This window comes from Pecten maximus, chromosome 19 (assembly GCF_902652985.1).
Source record: "Pecten maximus chromosome 19, xPecMax1.1, whole genome shotgun sequence".
Taxonomy (NCBI): Eukaryota; Metazoa; Mollusca; class Bivalvia; order Pectinida; family Pectinidae; genus Pecten; species Pecten maximus.
The window spans coordinates 31026704-31049705 of record NC_047033.1 but is presented as its reverse complement, the minus strand read 5'-3'; the positions used below and the strand labels follow the sequence as shown (position 1 = coordinate 31049705).

Below are 23002 nucleotides of genomic sequence, written 5' to 3'. Positions count from 1 at the left end.
CGGTATAGCAATAGCTCCCCTGGACTTTGTCCCGGTGAGCTAAAAATGCAAAGAAACGCAGAAAAAAATGCGGATTTCCTCAAAATGTCAAAAGATTCTGCATTTTTTTTATGGAAAAAATGCGGAGAAATGTGGAGAATTCTTGCACAGGAATGCGGAGAAATGTGGAATCTTTTGTCCAAATACTCCCCTTTATTCCGCATTAATTTTTGCGGAGATTTCAAGTCGTTAATTATTGCCATACACGAGGACTGTATCGATATATGTATCATGATATATTTTCCTTGCCTACATGCCCCAGTAATTCATGATTATTCAAAACATATTGGAAAATAAAATATATATGCCTTTAACTTGTGCACAATAATAGATTTTCAGCAACTGTCTGGTCTAAAAACATCTAGAAACTACTCAGGACTTTAATATCCTATCAAGCACATGGATCTGTGGATGTTTGTCTAGATTTAAGTAAACACTGAGCTTGAAATGAAGAAAAGCCCGCTCGGCGTTGATTTGTCAATTAATTTTAGGGAGCCATTCAATGCCATGAAAACAAAAGTACTACACGCTACAATCGGAAAAATATTGAGCGGTACAATATGGCTGCTAAAATAAAAAAAAATGTCATCAGCTTCATCAAATGTGTTATATGAAACATAAAGTATATTTCCATCCATAATAACGGGTTATAGCAAAAATATTTTAATAAAATAACACAAGCAAATAAAGACTAAATAAATATTTTTTCGCTCGATTCAGATCGAGCTCGAGGATAGCATAGTTTCAACACGTGTTAATGTATCTTTTGATCACTGTTTATGGGCAATACACCTTGTACAGAAATAATTTATATAAAAATGACTTCATCTTGCCGCGGATCTCAGAAATCTTTGAAACAAAATTACTGGACTGTATATATACTTTTAAAATCTGCTAAAAGGTGGACAGGGTTGTCCTTTCCAAAACTGTGCACGGTTAGATAATGTAATGTAGCGGACTTATAAATAAGATGTGTTTTATGCGAAATATATGTTTTGTCATGGTTCTGTGTTACCTGAAAGAGTACATGTGTATCTTGTCCACGAGTACCTGTCATACATATTATGTCATCGTATCAAGTGCCTGTGTTGTGTCCCGTCTTATTGGTTGGTCGTGCGTATATTGTTACTATATAGAGAGGTGTTATGCCCATTTTCGTACTAGGAACGGCAAAATTTTGTCGAAAAAATACGTAAAAATCCTTAAAATTAAAAATTAAATTAACCCTTTCTGTGCGATGTTCAGAAGGATTAAGTTCCTGGGCCAGATAGGAAATATAGAGGTGTGTAGTACGTATATTAGGCAGGATGGGGGCATGTTTGTAGACGGTATGATAGGGTTTTAGATAGGGTATGATGGGGTTGGCCGCGTCTACTTTGTAAATATACATGTATGTAGTCTCGTTATTGTTTGGACCCATTTTCTTGTAAACCTATATATTTGTTCTTGTTAATATATATACTATCAAATGTTACAAGTCTATGTTTAAAGTTTTAATATACCGACAAAAGTCAAGCGCAATCCCCTCGAACCTGGGTTGACACACACATACACAATGTACAATGTACAGGTAGGGAGCCGGGTGTAGTTTGTCGACATGCAAACTGGGCCCTTATCGCTCCTGTTACAGTAATATTTTGATAAAATGAAATGATATAAGGCAGCCTAAAGTTATATTCAATGTAATTCATGAATATGTGCAGATAGATACAGACAAATTGAATAATTGTTTTGAATCAAGTGATTAGAATGCGTAAACGATCTTTTTTCATTATATCAGGGTATGTTATACATTGCATATTATATACGGATACATTCTCACTTATCAATTTAACAAAACTGCATGTAGTGCGACAGTTTTAAGTATTCATAATCGCCAATATCGCAACATTGCATGCCACATTGAATTTTACGGCTCTTGTCACAGTTGTTTGGCACAGATGACATCACAAATCTACCGCCACCTGGTGATATCAGGGGTGATAAGCGATGTGATCTTTCTAGATGGGAGTCATTATGGACTTCTGTTTCAAGCACATTTTATTGAATTTACGTCATATACAACCCGTATTTTTTGTCGGAAATCATAAAGATTATCACAGTATACAAATACCAACAAAAAAGTAGCATATTTGAAATCTGTTTTTATCACCTTTAACTTGCTTCTATATCGACCCCAAATATATAGGCTGGAAAAACACTGGTTGGTGAGCTATATACGAGACCGTACAACTTAACACGACTGTTGACGAGTTACGGACGACATGTGTACAAGATATGTACGAGTTAAAATGACATATTGCATTTCGGATAAATCTGCTATCATTTTTTTTCTTCGGTTTGAACCAATATAAGATATAGAATTATAAATTTTACAAAAGAACAAAATAATGACCAAAATATACAAAATGAATTTGAATAGCACTTAAACTCGGCAAGACTCATGGTTTGTCGTACGACATGCAATACGGCGAGATGTCCATGACACGTGTACGAGTTTGGACGACACTCTTACGACATCTTCACGACATCTAAAGCAAACTGCCGACATTGGGAGAGATGTGTACGACTGGCAATGTAAAAAGAAAACACTTACCAATTGTTGCAGTGGAGAAATATGGCATAAACAAGAAAAACTAAAGCAAACAGTAAATCAATAAAAACAGAAATTAGAAGAAGTGGAGACGCGAAAAATGGTATAAAAAAAGCAGAAACTTTAAAACTCAGACATAAAACAAAATAGAACGTGATTGCAGCCAGTTCATATTTCTCCATCTCTGGAAAGCAAAAGAAAAGATGATAGTCAGATGGTGCAGGGCAAGAAATACTATTACTGGGCCAGTATTTTTTTTTTAAATACTAAAATCTTCTCAAAAATTAAAGATTCCACATTTCTCCGCATTCCTGTGCAAGAATTCTCCACATTTCTCCGCATTTTTTCCACATTTCTCCACAACAAAAAATGCGGTTGTTGTTGTTGTAGGGGTTTAACGTTGGCGCTGCAGAGTACTGCTCTGGTCGACATTAAAAATGCGGAGGATTGCAGAGTTCTGTATAGACTATCTGCAGAAAGTTTTGAGAAATTAAAACTTATTATCAACTTGCCAAAGTTTATGTGCATGAAATTTCCTGAACATCGAACAGCCATTTTTGAAGTGTTGTTTTTGTAAACTGGACACCTTTGTGTTCGTTAAATTTCCTGAAGTGTTGTTTTTGTAAACTGGACACCTCTTTGTGTTCGGTTTCTGTGGTTTCAATTCAATTCAATGTGGATCAAGCATAGGTACATATATATCTGATGCAGAAAAAATAGGGAAATCTACTGTAATACTTGTAGGACGATTCGTCCTTTTAAAAACACATGGTGACGAAATGACTTGATTTATCCAGTCTAGGACGACGTCCCGACTGACTAGAAACAACTGATCACGGACTAGGGCTTGCGACAATTCGAATAACAGTTTCTTGTCCTAGCAGTACACTGGATAGGACTCACCTTAACGTAAGACTACTGTTAGTGTAAGACATCAGTAAACAGTAAAACAGTACTGTACCTACCCACCCCACCCCCCCGACCCCGATGTACGATAAGTTTTCAAACGAAAGCGCGTGACATAAATAATCATCTTTAATAGATCACTTTATCATTTTGCAAGTATTAAACTTGGCTATGCAACCTTATTGTAATCGTCACATGAAGCTTACCTCTATAACTGTAGAGTGCGGCGCCTTCCACTTGTTCTGTCCGCTTATTATAACTGCGCGTGCGCAGAAACTTCTTCGCCGCCGAAAAAAACTTGGTTAAAATAGATGTATTTCTCCACGTTAACGTTTCTCGTGACATAAAGCTATCACCAAATGTGATTATTGTTTGATTTCACTATATAGCATATTATTAAAACCACTAGAAAAAAAAAAGAAAAAAAAATAGCGAGAGATGCTATCAGCAGAGTTGTGGGGACAAATGGCCAGCAGGCAATCAGATCGCACCATATTATGCGATGTCGGCGTAAACTCCTATACTTTCTCTCTCCACTCCTATACTCTCTCTCTCTCTCTCTCTCTGTCTCTCTGTCTCTCTCTCCCCTCTCCCACTCCCCTCTCTTCCCCTTTCTCTCCGTCACTCTCTCCGTCTCTATCTCCTTCTGTCTGTCTCTCTCTCTCTCTCTCTCTCTGTCTCTCTCCCCCCTCTTCCCCTTTCTCTCCGTCACTCTCTCCGTCTCCCTTCCCTCCTGTCTCTCTCTCTTTCTCTCTATTTCTTATAAAATTAGATTGTAAATATGTAAATAAAACTGCCATCATGTGAATTTTCTCTCAATGTAAAATTGTATTGGGAGAGGGCTTAATATAAGTTTGAAAACTTGTGCCCAATCCCTTTGTAACAAATTGTAAATTACAAATAAAATATGTTTAAATTAAACCCGATGGGTATACTAACCCACTCAAACTTGTTAAAGTCTTGTTTTAATATAAGATAGGACTTGCGACACACGAATGGATAGTAAAACCAAGGATCTCAATCACTTCATAATAATTACACAATTAAAAATAATAGGAAAAAAACTGAATTAAAAAAATCAACACCTATCATTGCGACCAGTATTCAAAAATGTGAAATGTGAGTTTACTCACGTCAAATCCTTCTTTAGATCAGAGACCTATATACTATCTTAGAGCACTGACAAATGTATATATCGTATTACCATAGTTCATGCTCGTGTTAAAAATGTAGGCAAAAAAGTTTAAATCGTGATCACAACATGCACTTTAAATTTTGAACTCTTCACGTTTTCAATCATGGCTTTGTGCATATCATGGCCAGTGATTTTAGCATCCGTGTTTAGCAGCTTCATATATATTGTACTTTAAATTTCGCTCTCCTCATCTATTCTAAACGCTACCATTAGTGGAATGTGGTCCAATATATGCCCTTTAAGGTTGTGAATATCTGGACAGCTCCTGAATGGAAATACACTAAGACAAGACATATATGTAGGATCAGCTTATACACCCGTTTGATAAAGACAGAGACATAGACATTTACAGTAAATATGTATATATAGTTTTAAAAACAGATTAATTCATGTTAATTAATGTGTTTATTCTAATGTTGATTGAAAGTACCGAAACGACTTGCTCATGTCTCCCGAAACGACCCGGACTTCTACGGAAACGACTTCCGAATGTCCCGAAACGAGTTCCGAAAAATACCGAAACGACCTGACACCTACCGGTCGACGATGGCTCTCAACACTCGACATCGTTTCAGCGGAGGCTAGTTTCTTTGGAAACTTTGTCAGACGGAGAGGATCACCAAGTTAATACAACACCAGGTCAGTTTAATGTGTTGTCAGTCTTGTTACTAATAGTGTTATGTACCCTACTGCCTGTTTATAACTTGTTTTTTTTATAATATCTGAGGCGAGCGTGGTCCGGTCGTGACCAGTTTTATCACTTCCCTGTTCGAGCTGTTGGGAGATTAAAGTGTTTGTATATTTGGTACTGGATTACAGATTTGTCTCCTAATAACAGTCAAAAGACGTCCTTGATTTCAGTCCGACAATAGCCGAGAGACATTTACAGATTTACGGCATTTTATCGAGAAATTGTGTTATCAATGGAAACATAACCAAAATCGAAAGTAAAAAAAAATGAAATTCCGATGAAGTCATTAGCCAAGCTATGTTGTCAATGGAATGTCATAATTGGGTGATGTGTTCACTTGGGTATGACCGAACAGTTTTGTAGGTATACGGTATGGTATCAGGGGAATTATGATGAGAGACGCCTTAATTCCAGATCCAACTTTAATTAATTAGCCCACCAATCACCATTTTGAATTTTGACAGTTGAAGGTTGTTGCCGCTATTTCTCATGTTGCCGCTATTTCTCAGAAAGCTCTTCATGGATCAAATTTTATTTGCAGGCTTTCCTTGGTCATTAGCCTAGTTGTACATGTTACGTTTTGTGACGTTTCGAAAAACAAGATGGCCGACAGGTGGCCATTTTTAATTTGACAGTTGTAGTTTGATATAGCAACTTTAAGGAATTCGGCTGACATAAAATAATTTTGTTTTGGGAATGGGGCCCATTTTTATCCTGAATTCTGTGTGATTAAGAATTTATCAGAATGATAGAAGTGTAGAAGTATGCTAAAACACATTAAAATAAACAATTACTAGTTGAATTATTTTTATTTTCCGTGTTGAGAAATCAAATTTCCGAAGTGGCAAAAGTAGGTCGCTGGTGGCACTCTGAAGCCTTCTCTTCACGAACGTTTTTATGACTTTCAAACTGATGAAAATAAAAGAAACTGCAGTTAAAGTATAAAATAATGTTTGAAAGAGGTTACATACTGTAATATTTGACCAAATGTTCTTATTAGGCAAAGGAAAGATTTTTTTTATCTGTAAAACGATCTTTGTTTATCAAAACAGGAAGTTTGACATGTGTGACTGATAGTCGGATTGTGTTCCGGACCATAATTCAGGAATTAACAAAAATAAGAAAAAGAGACAATAATAATAAAAAAAAACCAAACTACAATTTAAATTAAAATACATATGCTTTTCTTTCAATTATGGATTGTAAATATTTTCTATTTAATAATATAATTTTAGGCATGGCCTATGTGACAGCGCAGCAATCCCGGTGCCCATGGAATTCGAGAAACAAGCACACATAATCTAGTCTACTAGAATAGTAAATCCCATGTGCTTTGTTTCATCTATGCGGAACGTAGTACAGTTTCCGATGGTGTGAAATGTAAAACAGACTGGTCGTATCACTGCCTCAAATATCATGTGAATTTAAATACATGCTTTATTTAGCGTAAGATATATATATAAGATATATAATATTAAAGTATATATCAACAAGAATTATGATTTAGATAACTTACTACAAAAACTAAGCGTAGAATAAGTCTAGCTATGACAAGGTGACGGGACAGCAGATCTCGCAGACGAATAGACTGGATTACCGAATGCTAGTCTAAGTTTACATATTTATATACATGTATATATTTCTCTAACTTTACGTATTTATATACATGTTTATATTTCTCTAACTTCTCATATTTCTATACATGTTTATATTTCTCTAACTTTACGTATTTATGTACATGTTTATATTTCTCTAACTTTACGTATTTCTATACTTGTATATATTTCTCTAACTTTACGTATTTATATACATGTATATATTTCTCTAACTTTACGTATTTATGTACATGTTTATATTTCTCTAACTTTACGTATTTATATACATGTATATATTTCTCTAACTTTACGTATTTATATACATGTATATATTTCTCTAACTTTACGTATTTATGTACATGTTTATATTTCTCTAACTTTACGTATTTATATACTTGTATATATTTCTCTAACTTTACGTATTTATATACATGTATATATTTCTCTAACTTTACGTATTTATGTACATGTTTATATTTCTCTAACTTTACGTATTTATATACATGTATATATTTCTCTAACTTTACGTATTTATATACATGTATATATTTCTCTAACTTTACGTATTTATATACATGTATATATTTCTCTAACTTTACGTATTTATGTACATGTTTATATTTCTCTAACTTTACGTATTTATGTACATGTTTATATTTCTCTAACTTTACGTATTTCTATACTTGTATATATTTCTCTAACTTTACGTATTTATATACATGTATATATTTCTCTAACTTCACATATTTCTATACATGTTTATATTTCTCTAACTTTATGTATTTATGTACATGTATATATTTCTCTAACTTTACGTATTTCTATACATGTTTATATTTCTCTAACTTTACGTATTTCTATACTTGTATATATTTCTCTAACTTTACGTATTTCTATACATGTTTATATTTCTCTAACTTTACGTATTTAGATACATGTTTATATTTCTCTAACTTTACGTATTTCTATACATGTTTATATTTCTCTAACTTTACGTATTTCTATACAGGTTTATATTTCTCTAACTTTACGTATTTATATACATGTATATATTTCTCTAACTTTACGTATTTCTATACATGTTTATATTTCTCTAACTTTACGTATTTATATACATGTATATATTTCTCTAACTTTACGTATTTATATACATGTATATATTTCTCTAACTTTACGTATTTATATACATGTATATATTTCTCTAACTTTACGTATTTATATACATGTATATATTTCTCTAACTTTACGTATTTATATACATGTATATATTTCTCTAACTTTACGTATTTCTATACATGTTTATATTTCTCTAACTTTACGTATTTCTATACTTGTATATATTTCTCTAACTTTACGTATTTCTATACATGTTTATATTTCTCTAACTTTACGTATTTAGATACATGTTTATATTTCTCTAACTTTACGTATTTCTATACATGTTTATATTTCTCTAACTTTACGTATTTCTATACAGGTTTATATTTCTCTAACTTTACGTATTTATATACATGTATATATTTCTCTAACTTTACGTATTTCTATACATGTTTATATTTCTCTAACTTTACGTATTTATATACATGTATATATTTCTCTAACTTTACGTATTTATATACATGTATATATTTCTCTAACTTTACGTATTTATATACATGTATATATTTCTCTAACTTTACGTATTTCTATACATGTTTATATTTCTCTAACTTTACGTATTTAGATACATGTTTATATTTCTCTAACTTTACGTATTTATATACATGTATATATTTCTCTAACTTTACGTATTTCTATACATGTTTATATTTCTCTAACTTTACGTATTTCTATACAGGTTTATATTTCTCTAACTTTACGTATTTCTATACAGGTTTATATTTCTCTAACTTAACGTATTTCTATACTTGTATATATTTCTCTAACTTTACGTATTTCTATACATGTATGTATATATTTCTCTAACTTAACATATTTAATTCCATACCTACATGTATAAACGTAATGATTTAACAAACCTAATACGAAATAAAAAAAAAAAGTAATGAAATCACCCTGTATAGCCTTTATTTCTCGCGGGCATGGGTTACATACCAATTTTGATTGTATTGCTTCTGTAATAGAAGTTTGAAAATATGAACCAAATGAAAATGTGTTTAGGTACGATCATAAAGGAAAGAACCACCAGTGCTGGTTTAAAGAAAACACTGCGCTTGGGGGTTAAAACAATGCCGTTTGTAGTATCGATATATTTGTTGTCATAATCAAAATATCTGAAGCGTAATAGGTGTTTATACTGACTGTATATTAATTATGAATCGTTTTAAAAACAGATTAATTCATGTTAGAAAGTAGCGAAACGACTGGCTCATGTCTCCCGAAACGACCCGGACTTCTACCGAAACGATTTTTTTTGGTATTTCCTCGTACCTGTCGGTAATTAGTATCACTCTATTCACGTTAAAACCGCGCATTCTTATTCATGTTGTGTTTCTGTCTTGTTCTCATTATGAACTCAATTAACTTCACAAATTATCATCAACTTTTTGAATCTATGAGATGAAGGTAAGCAAAATTTCGTATTAAGATATAAATATTGACTTACCAGGCTATTGCAGACAACTGACACACAGGTCTGAGGATTGATATACTAGTATAATTGTCGGAATGTTCCGGATGTACAAGATAAAGTTTTGATCGTTGCCTTCAAGAAAACATTATCGGTTCGAAAGTATACAGATATTTATCGAAATGAATATATAAATTCGTGTTTTTCCTCTTTTTAAGATTTTGGATGTCAAAAAGTGGGGGGGGGGGGGCAAAAAGTACCATTTCTCTCCGCTAGGTTGCGCTCATGATACTATGGTACTAATCACTAGCCTAATTTGTTTCTTTTATAGATCTACCAAGAATTCTAAATCTATTTCATTATTATTAATATTAAAAAAATAATTCGTGATGTAAAAAAATCAGGTGTGATAATATGACACCTATAGGGAATGTACTTTCCTAAGCCGTTTGATAATACAGTAAAACCTCGATATAACGCCACCTTCTGTTCTCCGAAATTTTGGTGGTATATCGGGTTTGCCATTCATAAGTTTTCTTGTCAAAGTCTAAACTATTCCGTCTTCGCTTTGGCGTGTTCATTTCGGAAATGAAAGAAAACGACAAAATAGTAAGTACAAATCACAGAAGTGAGCTTTATTTAGGATACCTTACCTGTAAACTTACCTGTAGAAAAACCACAAAGGATTAGCCATGGTCGATTGATTTCATGTGTGTACATACACGTGCTCACAGGCGTACAGCTAATTAGCCTACCTGTCAGTCACGTCACAATAACATCTAAACACACACGTCATTCTGGACTAAATTTGGCGATATTAACGAGGTCAAGATAATGTTAATTTAACTGTTTGTTTCGGAAATATGATGGCGGTAGGCGAGTTTGGCGGTAAAACGGGTGCATTAGCATGGAAGGAAATCCGTTCTGAATAAATTCATGGCGATAAGCGAGTTTGGCGGTATAACGGGTGGCATTATAACGAGGTTTTACTGTATATCTGTCTGATAATGTCAGATCCATATGTTATGCCAGTTTAAGTTTTACCCATTTAATTCAGAAATATTTATTTAAACTAGGCCTAGAGATACAAAACTATACCTAGATCTACTTGTTGACAAAATAGAGCTCTCTGTTTTTAAAATACTGATACAAATAGAGATATCTTTATTTGAAATATAGATACAATGTATCTATATGATATTGTCTGTTCAATATATATATCCTTACTGTATCTAAAACAGAAACGTATCTCATTAAATTACAGACGATTTAAAATGCTTATAAATATGTCTAAATGTTAAATAAACAGATATGTGTATTTAAATAGAAAAAAAGTCTTATGGTTATAATATGGCAACCAATTTGGTTTGTACCCATTTAATTCAGAAATTGAATAAGAGATATTTCTTTTTATTTAAAAAAAATTCTATTAAATACAGATATCTGTATAAATTGAAGATAACTCAAATTGAATTTATAGATATATGTATTCAAATTAAATACATGCAGTATTATTTCTGTACTTATCAAATAATTATCATCTTTCATCTAAATAAATTAATAAATTACATATTAAATATTTGATACAAATTGTTAAAATGACATAGACAGTGGCCTTATGTGTTTTTATTACATGTTATGAACTTTATATATGAAGAGTTGACATTTTTGGAAGTCTTGATAAATTCAACTTTTCATTAAGTTGATTAAGGTCATTGATGTTGTCTGTATTGGTTCCTTTTTCTGTTTTTGATATTTCAATAATGCCAGAATCCTAAAATTATATTGCTGTTCAACTTATTGTCTTTCACATGTGTATGACACTTCACAATGAATAAAAATTTCACTGAACTCATCAGTCTAATAACAAATCTTACAATATATTAATGAAAAGTGTCTTTTGTTTAATATAGTACAATTTGCAAAATTAATTTACTTGCTTTTTATGCAGGGATCAGTTAATTAATTGAAACATTGTAAAAATTCAACAGAAACTGAAATGATAATGATATCAACCTAATAAGTTTACAGTAACAACAATGTATTACTGTCAGAGATAGAGAATATTCTTCACACACTGTGGGAATGTGAGAAAGTACAAGAATTTTTGCAAAATGTTGAGCTCCTTTTTAATACATTGTTTATCACATTTGGTTTTAACAAAAAAAACCCTTCATTTCCGGTTTATTTAATCAAAATAGTATCAGTAGTAAGGTAGATAATACCATAATTTTAATTATAAAACAATTAATACAAATGTATTTACTAATTAAAGTGAGATGTTTACAAACATCATTGTCAGTAGCTGAACTTAATAACCTTATTAAAGTTGGTCAGATATCAGGATTATGTATCTCATAACACAAATTGATCAATCAATCATTGGAAACATATTGTTATACTCATGATCAGTTGAAATAACAAACAAGCTTATTTTTGCCTGAAATTATATTATATGTTATCATATTTCATATATGTGAAACAAACATTGAATCTATTTGAACATGTGGATAATTTCTGAAAATATAGGATATATATGGCAATTTATTTCTTTGAACTAATTTTATTATGTTGATGGTAAGTTTTATGTCTAGGATTATCATGCAGACCTCAGTGGCAGGGACTGGCCCAACTCTGGAAATAAACAGTAGTGTAGTCTACTAAGAATGTTTATTTATTTTTAATACATATGCATGTTAAACTTTGTTACTTTATGTTAAATCTATATTGATAAAGATTCATAAAAGACAGTTATATAATTTGATATTCAAGTACACTGTATTTAGTACAATTTACCACTTTTGATTAAGAAATATGCTGTTTTAGTTAAAATTGACCAGTCGCCATTATTGTGTGTTATTACATAAATATGGTCCATTGAGACCGACTATTAATCATCACATGCAATGAATGAGTCAACAATTTAGGAACTGAATGTGGAAGAACATCTCTGCTCGCAACGATCACAAGGGCATTATATATAGGTGTTTCTGACTATGTTTTAATATAAGACTTGACCTGTCCCTTTGCTACGACCGATGTTACGCTAACAATAACATGGTTCACACATGGTTACACGACCGAGCACTGCACACAAAGTATAAAACAATGTAGTGTCAAACATCTCGACCTCAAACCCACTTAAAAATTGTTGTAGGAATACATTTAATTAAAAACTAAGGTAGCAAAACGTCAAATTTTCTCCCAAGTGTTTACAAATTCAGCACTGTCACTGATGCAAACGATATCCACTGTGGGGATGTCTTTCCGGTTTTATTTATATCGACCAATCAAAATGACAGGATCGACTGTCGTTGTACTTTCCGTTAATTATACCGTGACGTTTTGAATATTAAAAATTAAGAAATTGTTAGTGATAAATTTTATCAACAAATTCTAACTAGTGTGAAGTCAACATTTGCGTATTTTTAAAATGTTGATATTTTGTTATCTCCCGAGAATGTGACTTTGAATACAGTTTTGCGCAACACTGGATCTTGTCGTGACTTCCTGTTTCCGGTTACTGAGAAAAATTTTGAACGTATATTGGGGGAAAAGGGGGGGTTTCTGACACATCTCTACCATTAAGTTCGCTATGCGAACGGGCTTTGCCCGTTCGAGCTGCGCTCTCTATTAAATACAATTTTTGATGTGGTCTTCTTATATATTTTAATGAAACGAACACTGGGGCAAGTAGAAATTGCATTCGGGCAAGTGGCTTTCTGAGCTCTACTTGCCCGGGGCAATTTTTTTACACCCTTGATATATTACCACATACTGCAACATACAAAGTTTACTACCACATCCTAAGTATACCACAACATACTAAGTTTACTACCACATCCTAAGTATATTACCACATCCTAAGTATACCACAACATACAAAGTTTACTACCACATCCTAAGTATATTACCACATCCTAAGTATACCACAACATACTAAGTTTACTACCACATCCTAAGTTTACTACCACATCCTAAGTATACTACCACCTCCTAAGTATACTACCACATCCTAAGTATACTACCACATCCTAAGTATACTACCACATCCTAAGTATACTACCCCATACTAAGTATACTACATACATTGTATATAGTTATGTCCCTTACCTTGTCTGTCGTCTATCCCCAGTTATGTCCCTTACCTTGTCTGTCGTCTATCCCCAGTTATGTCCCTTACCTTGTCTGTCGTCTATCCCCAGTTATGTCCCTTACCTTGTCTGTCATCTATCCCCAGTTACGTCCCTTACCTTGTCTGTCGTCTATCCCCAGTTATGTCCCTTACCTTGTCTGTCATCTATCCCCAGTTATGTCCCTTACCTTGTCTGTCATCTATCCCCAGTTATGTCCCTTACCTTGTCTGTGGTCTATCCCCAGTTATGTCCCTTACCTTGTCTGTGGTCTATCCCCAGTTATGTCCCTTACCTTGTCTGTCGTCTATCCCCAGTTATGTCCCTTACCTTGTCTGTCGTCTATCCCCAGTTACGTCCCTTACCTTGTCTGTCGTCTATCACCAGTTATGTCCCTTACCTTGTCTGTCATCTATCCCCAGTTATGTCCCTTACCTTGTCTGTCATCTATCCCCAGTTATGTCCCTTACCTTGTCTGTCATCTATCACCAGTTATGTCCCTTACCTTGTCTGTCATCTATCACCAGTTATGTCCCTTACCTTGTCTGTCATCTATCCCCAGTTATGTCCCTTACCTTGTCTGTCATCTATCCCCAGTTATGTCCCTTACCTTGTCTGTCATCTATCACCAGTTATGTCCCTTACCTTGTCTGTCATCTATCACCAGTTATGTCCCTTACCTTGTCTGTCATCTATCCCCAGTTATGTCCCTTACCTTGTCTGTCATCTATCCCCAGTTACGTCCCTTACCTTGTCTGTCGTCTATCCCCAGTTATGTCCCTTACCTTGTCTGTCATCTATCCCCAGTTATGTCCCTTACCTTGTCTGTCATCTATCCCCAGTTATGTCCCTTACCTTGTCTGTGGTCTATCCCCAGTTATGTCCCTTACCTTGTCTGTCGTCTATCCCCAGTTATGTCCCTTACCTTGTCTGTCGTCTATCCCCAGTTATGTCCCTTACCTTGTCTGTCGTCTATCCCCAGTTACGTCCCTTACCTTGTCTGTCGTCTATCACCAGTTATGTCCCTTACCTTGTCTGTCATCTATCCCCAGTTATGTCCCTTACCTTGTCTGTCATCTATCCCCAGTTATGTCCCTTACCTTGTCTGTCATCTATCACCAGTTATGTCCCTTACCTTGTCTGTCATCTATCACCAGTTATGTCCCTTACCTTGTCTGTCATCTATCCCCAGTTATGTCCCTTACCTTGTCTGTCATCTATCCCCAGTTATGTCCCTTACCTTGTCTGTCATCTATCACCAGTTATGTCCCTTACCTTGTCTGTCATCTATCACCAGTTATGTCCCTTACCTTGTCTGTCATCTATCCCCAGTTATGTCCCTTACCTTGTCTGTCATCTATCACCAGTTATGTCCCTTACCTTGTCTGTCATCTATCCCCAGTTATGTCCCTTACCTTGTCTGTCATCTATCACCAGTTATGTCCCTTACCTTGTCTGTCGTCTATCCCCAGTTATGTCCCTTACCTTGTCTGTCGTCTATCCCCAGCCATGTCCCTTACCTTGTCTGTCGTCTATCCCCAGCCATGTCCCTTACCTTGTCTGTCATCTATCCCCAGTTATGTCCCTTACCTTGTCTGTCGTCTATCCCCAGTTATGTCCCTTACCTTGTATGTCGTCTATCCCCAGTTATGTCCCTTACCTTGTCTGTCGTCTATCCTCAGTTATGTCCCTTACCTTGTATGTCGTCTATCCCCAGTTATGTCCCTTACCTTGTCTGTCGTCTATCCCCAGTTATGTCCCTTACCTTGTCTGTCATCTATCCCCAGTTATGTCCCTTACCTTGTCTGTTGTCTATCCCCAGTTACGTCCCTTACCTTGTCTGTCGTCTATCCCCAGTTATGTCCCTTACCTTGTCTGTCATCTATCCCCAGTTATGTCCCTTACCTTGTCTGTCATCTATCCCCAGTTATGTCCCTTACCTTGTCTGTGGTCTATCCCCAGTTATGTCCCTTACCTTGTCTGTCGTCTATCCCCAGTTATGTCCCTTACCTTGTCTGTCGTCTATCCCCAGTTATGTCCCTTACCTTGTCTGTCGTCTATCCCCAGTTACGTCCCTTACCTTGTCTGTCGTCTATCACCAGTTATGTCCCTTACCTTGTCTGTCATCTATCCCCAGTTATGTCCCTTACCTTGTCTGTCATCTATCCCCAGTTATGTCCCTTACCTTGTCTGTCATCTATCACCAGTTATGTCCCTTACCTTGTCTGTCATCTATCACCAGTTATGTCCCTTACCTTGTCTGTCATCTATCCCCAGTTATGTCCCTTACCTTGTCTGTCATCTATCCCCAGTTATGTCCCTTACCTTGTCTGTCATCTATCACCAGTTATGTCCCTTACCTTGTCTGTCATCTATCACCAGTTATGTCCCTTACCTTGTCTGTCATCTATCCCCAGTTATGTCCCTTACCTTGTCTGTCATCTATCCCCAGTTACGTCCCTTACCTTGTCTGTCGTCTATCCCCAGTTATGTCCCTTACCTTGTCTGTCATCTATCCCCAGTTATGTCCCTTACCTTGTCTGTCATCTATCCCCAGTTATGTCCCTTACCTTGTCTGTGGTCTATCCCCAGTTATGTCCCTTACCTTGTCTGTGGTCTATCCCCAGTTATGTCCCTTACCTTGTCTGTCGTCTATCCCCAGTTATGTCCCTTACCTTGTCTGTCGTCTATCCCCAGTTACGTCCCTTACCTTGTCTGTCGTCTATCACCAGTTATGTCCCTTACCTTGTCTGTCATCTATCCCCAGTTATGTCCCTTACCTTGTCTGTCATCTATCCCCAGTTATGTCCCTTACCTTGTCTGTCATCTATCACCAGTTATGTCCCTTACCTTGTCTGTCATCTATCCCCAGTTATGTCCCTTACCTTGTCTGTCATCTATCCCCAGTTATGTCCCTTACCTTGTCTGTCATCTATCACCAGTTATGTCCCTTACCTTGTCTGTCATCTATCACCAGTTATGTCCCTTACCTTGTCTGTCATCTATCCCCAGTTATGTCCCTTACCTTGTCTGTCATCTATCACCAGTTATGTCCCTTACCTTGTCTGTCATCTATCACCAGTTATGTCCCTTACCTTGTCTGTCGTCTATCCCCAGTTATGTCCCTTACCTTGTCTGTCGTCTATCCCCAGCCATGTCCCTTACCTTGTCTGTCGTCTATCCCCAGCCATGTCCCTTACCTTGTCTGTCATCTATCCCCAGTTATGTCCCTTACCTTGTCTGTCGTCTATCCCCAGTTATGTCCCTTACCTTGTATGTCGTCTATCCCCAGTTATGTCCCTTACCTTGTCTGTCGTCTATCCTCAGTTATGTCCCTTACCTTGTATGTCGTCTATCCCCAGTTATGTCCCTTACCTTGTCTGTCGTCTATCCCCAGTTATGTCCCTTACCTTGTCTGTCATCTATCCCCAGTTATGTCCCTTACCTTGTCTGTTGTCTATCCCCAGTTATGCCCCTTACCTTGTCTGTCATCTATCCCCAGTTATGTTCCTTACCGTGTCTGTTGTCTATTCCCAGCTATGTCCCTTACATTGCCCTTTTTAGCTCACCTGGACCGAAGGTCCGGTGAGCTTATGCCATGGTGAAAGCGTCCGTCGTCCGTCCGTCCGTCCGTCAACATTTGGTTCAAATCGCTACTAGTCAAAAAGTTCTTATTGGATTTTGACCAAATTTGGTCAGAAACATCCTTTGGGGCATGGAAACAGATTTTGCATAAATGGTGACTCTGACCCCTAAGGGGCCAAAGGGGCGGGGCCCAATAGGGGAAATTGAGGTAATTCCTTCAAATCGCCACTAGTCATAAAGTTAAGAATGCATTTGAACCCAATTTAGTAAGAAACATTCTTTGGGGAAGGGGAACAGATTTTGCATAAATGGTGACTCTGACCCCCAAGGGGCCAAAGGGGCGGGGCCTAATGGGGGAAATAGAGGTAATTCCTTAAAATCACTACTAGTCATAAAGTTATGAATGGATTTGAACCCAATTTGGTCAGAAACATCCTTTGGGGAAGGGGAACAGATTTTGCATAAATGGTTACTCTGACCCCCAAGGGGCCAAAAGGGGCAGGCCCCGTATGGGAAATAGAGGTAATTCCTTTAAATCACTACTAGTCATAAAGTTATAAATGCATGTTGTAAACTCAGAGAGTCTGGACTTCATTATTTCTTTAAAGCAGTTGGGATCCCCACGCTATAACCATAAATACAAAAATGTAGCATTGTTTGAGGTTAACAAACAAAAGGAATTGAACATGAACATTATTTTGACATTTGGTCAAATCCAACCAGGTGAGCGATACAGGCCCCATGGGCCTCTTGTTTATGGGAGGCGTGCCTCACATTATAGCATCAGCTATAGGATTTCATTGCGGAACCAATCGTTTGGTACCTCAAGCGGCTATCTCCGTAATCACGGGAGACAACTCGTACATACCGACACAATACACAACCAATTTATCTCGATAGTAGATCTATATTATGAATGTTGTAGAATCTAATTGTTTGTTATAATTCTCATAAAATCCCCCAAAAGAAATATATTTAATTTGACATCGACTTTGAATGCCACCAGAGCCTATTGATTTTAACAAAAACATTATATCTACACATAGTAGGCACACAAGTACTCGGCTAGCTAGTACGCAGGTGACAGACAGTCAAATATTTTACGTGGATCTGATTGTAAGTAAAAACCAAGGACCTGCATGAATGAGAAAATAAATAAAGATGGATTTATTTTGAAGAGATAATATTTCAACCGCCTTTATTTTGAAGAGATAATATTTCAACCGCCACATAATGTGTTTATATTTTTATAGGGACGTTTACTCCTGCCATGTTACAATCATCTACGAGATGTGACGTCAAAACCTCTCGCTTTCATTATATAACCATTCAGTTTTTAGCTCACCTGCCCGAAGGGCAAGTGAGCTTATGCCATGGTGCGGCGTCCGTCGTCCGTCCGTCTGTCCGGCGTCAACTTTTTCATTTAAACAACTTCTTCTCAATAACCAAGAGGCTCAGGAACTTCATATTGGGCCTGTAACATGCTGGGGTGAAGGGCTACCAAGTTTGTTCAAAGAAATGACCTTGACCTTCATTCAAGGTCACAGAGGTGAAATAGGCTATAATCTTCAAACAACTTCTTCTCAATAACCAAGAGGCCCAGGGACTTGATATTAGGCCTGTAGCATGCTGGGATAAAGGGCTACCAAGTTTGTTCAAAGAAATGACCTTGACCTTCATTCAAGGTCACATGGGGCAAATAGGCTGTAGTCTTCAAACAACTTCTTCTCAATAACCAAGAGGCCCAGGGACTTGATATTGGGCCTGTAGCTTGCTTGGGTGAAGGGCTACCAAGTTTGTTCAAAGAAATGACCTTGACCTTCATTCAAGGTCACATGGGTGAAATAGGCTATAATCTTCAAACGACTTCTTCTCAATAACCAAGAGGCCCAGGGACTTGATATTAGGCCTGTAGCATGCTGGGATCAAGGGCTACCAAGTTTGTTCAAAGAAATGACCTTGACCTTCATTCAAGGTCACATGGGGCAAATAGGCTGTAATCTTCAAACAACTTCTTCTCAATAACCAAGAGGCCCAGGGACTTGATATTAGGCCTGTAGCATGCTGGGGCAAAGGGCTACCAAGTTTGTTCAAATAAATGACCTTGACCTTCATTCAAGGTCACAGAGGTGAAATAGGCTATAATCTTCAAACAACTTCTTCTCAATAACCAAGAGGCCCAAGGACTTGATATTAGGCCTGTAGCATGCTGGGGTGAAGGGCTACCAAGTTTGTTCAAATGAATGACCTTGACCTTCATTCAAGGTCACAGAGGTGAAATAGGCTATAATCTTCAAACAACTTCTTCGCAATAACCAAGAGGCCCAGGGACTTGATATTGGGCCTGTAGCATGCTGGGATAAAGGGCTACCAAGTTTGTTCAAAGAAATGACCTTGACCTTCATTCAAGGTCACATGGTTGAAATAGGCTATAATCTTCAAACAACTTCTTCGCAATAACCAAGAGGCCCAGGGACTTGATATTGGGCCTGTAGCATGCTGGGGTGAAGGGCTACCAAGTTTGTTCAAATAAATGACCTTGACCTTCATTCAAGGTCACAGAGGTGAAATAGGCTATAATCTTCAAACGACTTCTTCTGAATAGCCAAGAGGCCCAGGGACTTGATATTGGGCCTGTAGCATGCTGGGGTGAAGGGCTACCAAGTTTGTTCAAAGAAATGACCTTGACCTTCATTCAAGGTAACATGGGTGAAATAGGCTATAATCTTCAAACGACTTCTTCGCAATAACCAAGAGGCCCAGGGACTTGATATTGGGCCTGTAGCATGCTGGGGTGAAGGGCTACCAAGTTTGTTCAAATAAATGACCTTGACCTTCATTCAAGGTCACAGAGGTGAAATAGGCTATAATCTTCAAACAACTTCTTCGCAATAACCAAGAGGCCCAGGGACTTGATATTGGGCCTGTAGCATGCTGGGGTGAAGGGCTACCAAGTTTGTTCAAATAAATGACCTTGACCTTCATTCAAGGTCACAGAGGTGAAATAGGCTATAATCTTCAAACGACTTCTTCTGAATAGCCAAGAGGCCCAGGGACTTGATATTAGGCCTGTAGCATGCTGGGGTGAAGGGCTACCAAGTTTGTTCAAATAAATGACCTTGACCTTCATTCAAGGTCACAGAGGTGAAATAGGCTATAATCTTCAAACAACTTCTTCGCAATAACCAAGAGGCCCAGGGACTTGATATTGGGCCTGTAGCATGCTGGGATAAAGGGCTACCAAGTTTGTTCAAAGAAATGACCTTGACCTTCATTCAAGGTCACATGGTTGAAATAGGCTATAATCTTCAAACAACTTCTTCGCAATAACCAAGAGGCCCAGGTACTTGATATTGGGCCTGTAGCATGCTGGGGTGAAGGGCTACCAAGTTTGTTCAAATAAATGACCTTGACCTTCATTCAAGGTCACAGAGGTGAAATAGGCTATAATCTTCAAACGACTTCTTCTGAATAGCCAAGAGGCCCAGGGACTTGATATTGGGCCTGTAGCATGCTGGGGTGAAGGGCTACCAAGTTTGTTCAAATAAATGACCTTGACCTTCATTCAAGGTCCCATGGGTGAAATAGGCTATAATCTTCAAACAACTTCTTCGCAATAACCAAGAGGCCCAGGGACTTGATATTAGGCCTGTAGCATGCTGGGATCAAGGGCTACCAAGTTTGTTCAAAGAAATGACCTTGACCTTCATTCAAGGTCACATGGGGCAAATAGGCTGTAATCTTCAAACAACTTCTTCTCAATAACCAAGAGGCCCAGGGACTTGATATTAGGCCTGTAGCATGCTGGGGCAAAGGGCTACCAAGTTTGTTCAAATAAATGACCTTGACCTTCATTCAAGGTCACAGAGGTGAAATAGGCTATAATCTTCAAACAACTTCTTCTCAATAACCAAGAGGCCCAAGGACTTGATATTAGGCCTGTAGCATGCTGGGGTGAAGGGCTACCAAGTTTGTTCAAATGAATGACCTTGACCTTCATTCAAGGTCACAGAGGTGAAATAGGCTATAATCTTCAAACAACTTCTTCGCAATAACCAAGAGGCCCAGGGACTTGATATTGGGCCTGTAGCATGCTGGGATAAAGGGCTACCAAGTTTGTTCAAAGAAATGACCTTGACCTTCATTCAAGGTCACATGGGTGAAATAGGCTATAATCTTCAAACAACTTCTTCGCAATAACCAAGAGGCCCAGGGACTTGATATTGGGCCTGTAGCATGCTGGGGTGAAGGGCTACCAAGTTTGTTCAAATAAATGACCTTGACCTTCATTCAAGGTCACAGAGGTGAAATAGGCTATAATCTTCAAACGACTTCTTCTGAATAGCCAAGAGGCCCAGGGACTTGATATTGGGCCTGTAGCATGCTGGGGTGAAGGGCTACCAAGTTTGTTCAAAGAAATGACCTTGACCTTCATTCAAGGTCACATGGGTGAAATAGGCTATAATCTTCAAACGACTTCTTCGCAATAACCAAGAGGCCCAGGGACTTGATATTGGGCCTGTAGCATGCTGGGGTGAAGGGCTACCAAGTTTGTTCAAATAAATGACCTTGACCTTCATTCAAGGTCACAGAGGTGAAATAGGCTATAATCTTCAAACGACTTCTTCTGCAATAGCCAAGAGGCCCAGGGACTTGATATTAGGCCTGTAGCATGCTGGGGTGAAGGGCTACCAAGTTTGTTCAAATAAATGACCTTGACCTTCATTCAAGGTCACAGAGGTGAAATAGGCTATAATCTTCAAACAACTTCTTCGCAATAACCAAGAGGCCCAGGGACTTGATATTGGGCCTGTAGCATGCTGGGATAAAGGGCTACCAAGTTTGTTCAAAGAAATGACCTTGACCTTCATTCAAGGTCACATGGTTGAAATAGGCTATAATCTTCAAACAACTTCTTCGCAATAACCAAGAGGCCCAGGTACTTGATATTGGGCCTGTAGCATGCTGGGGTGAAGGGCTACCAAGTTTGTTCAAATAAATGACCTTGACCTTCATTCAAGGTCACAGAGGTGAAATAGGCTATAATCTTCAAACGACTTCTTCTGAATAGCCAAGAGGCCCAGGGACTTGATATTGGGCCTGTAGCATGCTGGGGTGAAGGGCTACCAAGTTTGTTCAAATAAATGACCTTGACCTTCATTCAAGGTCCCATGGGTGAAATAGGCTATAATCTTCAAACAACTTCTTCGCAATAACCAAGAGGCCCAGGGACTTGATATTGGGCCTGTAGCATGCTGGGGTGAAGGGCTACCAAGTTTGTTCAAATAAATGACCTTGACCTTCATTCAAGGTCACATGGGTGAAATAGGCTATAATCTTCAAACAACTTCTTCGCAATAACCAAGAGGCCCAGGGACTTGATATTAGGCCTGTAGCATGCTGGGGTGAATGGCTACCAAGTTTGTTCAAATAAATGACCTTGACCTTCATTCAAGGTCACAGAGGTGAAATAGGTTATAATCTTCAAACGACTTTTTCTGAATAGCCAAGAGGCCCAGGGACTTGATATTGGGCCTGTAGCATGCTGGGGTGAAGGGCTACCAAGTTTGTTCAAAGAAATGACCTTGACCTTCATTCAAGGTCACATGGGTGAAATAGGCTATAATCTTCAAACGACTTCTTCTCAATAACCAAGAGGCCCAGGGACTTGATATTAGGCTGTAGCATGCTGGGAT

General features: G+C 37.3%; 1 long non-coding RNA gene across 1 annotated transcript in view; it reads left to right on the top strand.

The window, feature by feature from the left end:
* The first annotated feature begins 5265 nt into the window (after positions 1–5265).
* Positions 5266–23002, top strand: part of LOC117317356 — a 31869-nt gene continuing 14132 nt past the window's right edge. Inside the window, exon 1 of the long non-coding RNA XR_004530182.1 lies at positions 5266–5372. This is a non-coding gene — a long non-coding RNA (uncharacterized LOC117317356). The remainder of the gene's footprint in view (positions 5373–23002) is intronic.